Source organism: Apteryx rowi, unplaced genomic scaffold (assembly GCF_003343035.1).
Source record: "Apteryx rowi isolate R43461 unplaced genomic scaffold, aptRow1 scaffold_1038, whole genome shotgun sequence".
NCBI lineage: Eukaryota > Metazoa > Chordata > Aves > Apterygiformes > Apterygidae > Apteryx > Apteryx rowi.
The window spans coordinates 171718-178103 of NW_020447240.1; positions in this window are offsets into that span (position 1 = coordinate 171718).

A 6386-nucleotide genomic window follows, 5' to 3' on the forward strand; every position below is an offset into this window, starting at 1 on the left:
TCCCCCCCATATACATTTGGTGCCAGTTACAAGTAGCCTGAATTCTTGTGTTTTACACTCCAAAAGGGAGGATGTCAAGACTTTGAGATAAGGCCTGCTTCAGCACCTGGACCTTGAGAAACAAAAGCCTCCTCTCACTGCTGGGGCAGTGTTAATTGCTGTGGTCAGGACTGTCTCCTCCTCATCAGGACCTTGAGAGATAACACCTGCTTTCACTGTTGGTGCCCCATTGCGGACTGGAATTAACTCCTTCTTACCCCAGCTGTGGGATCTCTCCTTGGGACTACCACTGCAAGAGTAAAGCAGTCGTTCGCAGCCACTCAAACTCCTTTCTTCAGTGTTCATCCTGTTCTCTCTCCCCCATTTGAAAATAGGTTCAAAGGTACTCGGTCAATTTAGGTCAAATTCACAATTGCCAGTCATCCAATATTTTTTTTTCTGTGAATAAACTATTAATTAAAAAGTATGCTCAGTTCAAACCTCCTACTCAAGAATGGAATACTCTCAAAGGTCTTGTCAGTGAAAGGTAGGTGTATTTCAGATATGTTAAACAATCTCAAAACCTTTAACAGAACCCACAGTGCTGCTGCATATCTGATGAATAATGCACAACGGTTCACAGGGAAGTTTGTTAAACAGAGATAAACGTGACAAATGCATCACTGTTCTAAAAGCTCCCTAGCTTGTTATGTCACAGAAAGCACTATTCTGGTTTACACAAATCCTGATATTTTGTTTCTGTTATCAAAGCTCTGATCAAGGGAATGCGTGGGAATTCAGGATGCTGAGCACCTCACAGCCTCTAACAAAAGATCTGCAAAAAGATCTAACAAAAGAATGTAAATCAGACTGAGTTTTATAGTGGCATGAAAAGGATTATACAGGTGGAACTATCCTAGTTTAACTACACTTTGTGATAGTTAAAGTAGTATATATAGAAATCCTTCCCATATAGGCAGTCTCCAAAATAACAAAGAAAAACACAAGCAATTTAATTGTTTCTCAAAACATAGACGCATGGATGAATCACAGACCAGTTGGGGTTGTAAGGGACCTCTGGAGATCATACAGTCCAACTCCCCTGCTCAAGCAGGGTCACCTAGAGCAACATCGCCTAGGCCCATGTCCAGCTGGGTTTTGAATATTTCCAAGTATGGAGACTCTGCAATCTCTCTGGGCAACCTGTTCCATTGCTCAGTCACACTCACAGTAAAGAAGTGTTGTCTTGAGTTCAAGTGCAATTTCTCGTGTTTCAGATTTTGCCCATTGAGAAGCGTCTGGTCCTGTTCTCTTTACAGCCTCCCATCATGAATGAGTCTACCTTGAATGGGTCTACATGAAGGGGTTGAGGATCAGTGTAGACTCATGCATGATTTCCTCATTAGCTAAACCACCATGAGGACTTGGAGGAAATTTTCATAGAAATTGTTCTATGGAGAAGCATGGATTTTTGATAAAGGCATTTGTTTTACTTGTTTAATTGAAAGGATCTTGTTCTGAGGAAAAAGTTGACTTTTTAGTCTGACAGAAATTTTCTCTGAGATAGAGTCATTGGCATAATGCAATTGATCTGTGCTGGCTTAGTGTGAAACAGAGGATTCATAACTCTTGCAGAACTGGTGGAATGGACTCTGCACCTGAGATTTAGCTTTTCCAGTTCACAGTATTTCTATCTGACAATCTGCCATTAATGAAAACATGGGTTTACTGTTTCTTTGAAATGAGCTTTTTACTTTCTACGTGGTGATTCTCTAGGACTGGTGTCTAAATATGGATTTTTTGTTTGTTTTAGAACATAAGAGGATTCCTCCTTCTGCAATAAATGCAGAGAAACAACACAGCTGTTACACTGCTGTCTCATACATTTGAAGCTAGGGCTCAAGCCCTTATCACAATAGTATGGTTACAAATTATGAACTGTGTAATCTCATTTGTTGAGAAAACAAGAAAGTGGGTAAATAAAAAAGTGGGTAAATGCATTCTGTGTGGTGTTTTAGCAGGTTTTCTTCAGAACGTTGATGAACTCTACATTACATGAATGAGAGTTGGTACACTTCATCCAACTGCATTTACCATTCAACATACCACTGCTTTATCTTTCAAACCATCTCCCACCCTTGGCACCTCATCCACAGAGGTATTACATGTGTATACTGTGCAGTGGAAGGAAGCACAGACCACCTAACTTAGTACTGAACCATGAAGTAGTGATACCACAACAGGGAGACACTTCACCTGAGTGAATTAGGTCTGCTGAGAGGTAGTGTGTGTTATCTGAATGTGGTGCTAGGCTAACAAGCCATTCTGAACACAGTGCTGTGCTGTGTGCAGGTACTGGTTTGGGTCAGCAGAAGATCTTTGCGTGGTAAAAGTATTAGGTTTTGGTGGAAAATCAGCTTGAATATTTCCATCCATCATTTAATGTCTTATCCTTTTGTATTTTTCTAAAAGCAAAGGCACAGGGTCAAAACTCCAGGATATCTTCTCAAGGCCTCCGGCCCTTGCAGCCTGACTTATGACCACATAGACAGCCTGATATCACCGGCTGCCAGCAGAGCCTTTGGATCTACCTCAGCCCTGTACTCCCTCTCTTCTGTTAACAGTGGCATTTTGCATGTATAAAGGAGAGATTTATATTGGGTCTATGAACACATAGCCACTGTTTGTATATAAAGGTCATTTTCTGAGATTTCTGTGTTTTCGTCCATGATAAAACAAGGGGCTTTAAGCATATTTCTCCACTGCAGTAGCTGCTCAGCAATATCTGGAAGAAAAGATTTCTGTTTTGCTTCCCCCTGCTGCCATCATGCAGTGTATCTGACTCTTGGTCTGTCTTTGCTGCAAGAGCCCTTGGTGTCAGAGTTGCTCTGAGGTGGCATCTTAACAGCAAGGATCAGTCATGGTTGTGCTAAAACAGTCACTTTTGCAATGGCAGGGGGATTTCTCAGATGCCAGAGCAAAGGGATGCCAAAAAAAAAATAAAAATCCCTGTTGCAGGTGCATTTACTTCACACAAGTTCATAAAAGGTCTCAGTATGGCTTCTGACTCAAGAAACAAGACAGCAATGTGACAAAACCTAGACCCATCCACAGGATGCAGTGTTTACCCTTATTTCATTATAGTTGGTGCAGTTGGTTGTTTCACAGGACTGACTGGTCTTGCCATGGCTGCCCTCTGGTAGAGGTCCTGGTGGTCGGTTATGGCTCATTAATTGAGGGATCCTCAGGTAGATGTTTGACGTGTGAGCAGTGGAGCCAGGCCACTTTTCCCACTACCTTTACAGCAAAATAAGAGATTAGTTATGCCATATAAGGGCCCTCCCATTTTGGGTCAAGCTTAGTCTTTCTAGAATATACTTTAATCATGACTTTATTCCCAGGTTGGATGTCATGGACCCTTAGGTACTGCCTGAGACCACTGGGCTTGGTTCCAAGCATCACAAAAATGTGTTTAAGGCTAGTACACACCTGGTCAAATGTTATTCTCCATCCAAGAGGCTGGTCTTTGCTGGAATATAAGTTCCTGGTATAACCAACTGACACCCAAATAAGACTTCTGCTGGGGATAAACCTACCGGTTGCCTAGGGGTTGTTCTAATTTCCCACAGCACTAAGTTTAAGGCATTAAGCCATTTGAGACCTGTCTGTGTACATATCCATACTAACTTGTTTTTAATAGTTCTGTTCACTCTCAACTTGCCCTGAAGACTGCAGATGATAAGGTGTGTGTAAGTCTCTATGAATTCCTAGCATTTGATATAATTTCCCTAAAAATCCTGCTGATAAGTGAGAACCCCTATCTGAATCTATAGTTTCTGATACTTCATACCTAGGGACAATTTATTTTAACAAGGCTTTAATCACTGCAGCCGTATCTGCTTTGTGGTAGGAAAGACTTCCACCCACCCACTTAATTTGATCAGTTATCACAAGGAGATGTTTAAATCCTTCTGCTGCAGGCGTGTCAGCATAGTCAATTTGTAGACGCTAGAATGGAAAATAAGCCCATGGGCAGCCTCCTCTGTTAATCTTTGGACGAGTATCATTAAATTTTTGGCAAGTTGGGCAGGTTGTTGTTATGCATTTTGCAACCACACGCACTCCGGGAGCTGCCCAGATTTGTAGAATATGTAAGGTGACAGTTGATGCTTCTCCGTGTATGTATCCATCTCATGATACCATCTAACCACAGAAAGCAAATACCTTAAGGGAAGGATGGCCTTCCCCCTCAATAGTATAAATTCCTTTTTCATCTTGAACTGCTTCCCACTTTTTCCAATTCTCTTTCTGCAGCATAACTTCATACATTTCTGCTGGATTCAATACATCTGGTCATTCTTGTACTAGATCTGCAGTGGCTACAAGGAGAGGCTGTCTAGCAGCAGCTGTAGCTGCCTTGTCCACCAAATCATTTCCTTTAGCTACATCAGAGGCTTCTTTTGTATGAGCAGGACGGTAAATGACAGCAATTTCTTTGGGGAGTTTCATCACGTTTAATAATTTCTGTACTTCTTGTCCATTAGCGAGTGCTTTCCCTGCAGATGTGAGGAATCACCTTTCCTTCCACAGCATTCCCATTGCATGACATACTCCAAATGCATATTTAGAGTCGTTATATACATTTACTCGCAGGTCCTTACCTATCTTTGCTGCTTGGGTTAATGCTATTAATTCTGCCCCTTGAGCACTTACAGACAAAGATAAGGGATTATCTTCAAGTACCTCAAGAAGGTTGATGACAGCATAACCCTGAATGGCATCTTCCACCAAATAATAGGATGATCCATCTGTAAACAGAACCAAGTCTGGGTTTCCCAAGGGTTCATCTTTAAGATCCTCCCAGGACTTGCTTGAACTGACAACCAGCTGTTCACAAGAATGATGAAGCTTTCCATCCTCAGGTAGATACAATAATGTCACTGGATTTAAGATATTGCATCTTTTTAAGGTCACAATATCTGCATGTAGTATCAGTAGTTCATAGTGGTGAGCTCTCTGTGGGGATGGTGCTTGAGTAGCGTGTTGCTCCATTAACAGTTCTATTTCATATGGTCTGTACACAGTCGCTGGGTGACCTAAAACTACAGGTTATGTTTTTTTCAATAATGGCTGCAGTAGCTGCTATCGCTCTGATGTATCCTGGAGTGCCTTTGGTTAACACATCTAGCTGGGTGGAATAATAGGCCATTGGCCTATGGTGAGGACCTAGTTTTTGAGTGAGTACTCCACCTGCTACCCCCTGTCATTCATGAATGAATAATTCAAATGGCTTACTATAATCTGGTAGTCCTAGAGCCAGGGCTGAAACCAATGCTTTTTTACAGAAGCAAAAGCTTTTTCTTTTTCTGGACCCCAGGTCAAAGGCTCTGTCTCCTCCTTTTTTGTTGCCTGGACCAAAGGTTTGGTAAGTTCTCCCAACTCGGGGATCATGGTCAGCAAAATCGTACAGCTCCTAAAAATACCCTAAGTTTCTTTTTTGTTACAGGATGAGGCATTTTAAGAATTGTCTTTAATCATTCTGGATTGATTAACCTGTGTCCTTCTTTCAAAATAAACCCCAAATATTTTACCTCTGATTGATTGACACAGTTGAAGCTTGGATGGAGATGCTTGATGCCCTTTCTCTGCAAGAGCATTACATAGAGAAATAGTGTCTTTTAAACATGTCTCATAATCTTTACTTTCTATTAACAAATCATCCACATATTGTATTAATACTGATCCTCCTGGAAGTTCAATATCCGCAAGATCATTTTTAAGAATACACGAAAAAATAGTTGGAGACCCAGTAAATCCCTGTGGTAGTCTTGTTCTAGTTAATTGTTGTCCCTTTCAAGTGAAGGCAAAAAGATCTTGGCTGTTCTCAGCTACCAGTATACTAAAAAAGTCTGCCATTAAATCAATCACAGTAAAATAATTTCCCCAATGAAGTATCTGTAATAATATAGTTGTTGGGTCAGGAACTACTGCGTGGGGAGCAATTGCATGTTGGTTTATAACCCTTAAGACTTGTACAAATTGATACGCTGGATCACCATCAGAATCCCACCTATTTCTTTTAACTAGTAGAATCAAAGTGTGATATGGGGATTCACAGACTCTAAGGATACCCAGTTTTAAATAGTGATCAATTTGTTTTTGGATACTCTTCTCTGCTTCTTTTGGGATAGGGTATTTAACTGCAGGAGGCAATCCCCCTTTTGTTTTGACCGAGACTGGATTAGCTGATTTCAATAGTCCAACATCCATTCCTGAAGAGCTCCATAACTTTCCAGGAACTGATTCTAAACCTGTCGGAATCTGCAGATTAGTTGACTCTGGTTCTAGTGTCTCAGCCAGAACACATGAGCCCATTATTATTAATTTTATCCCTTATGGCTTTAAGC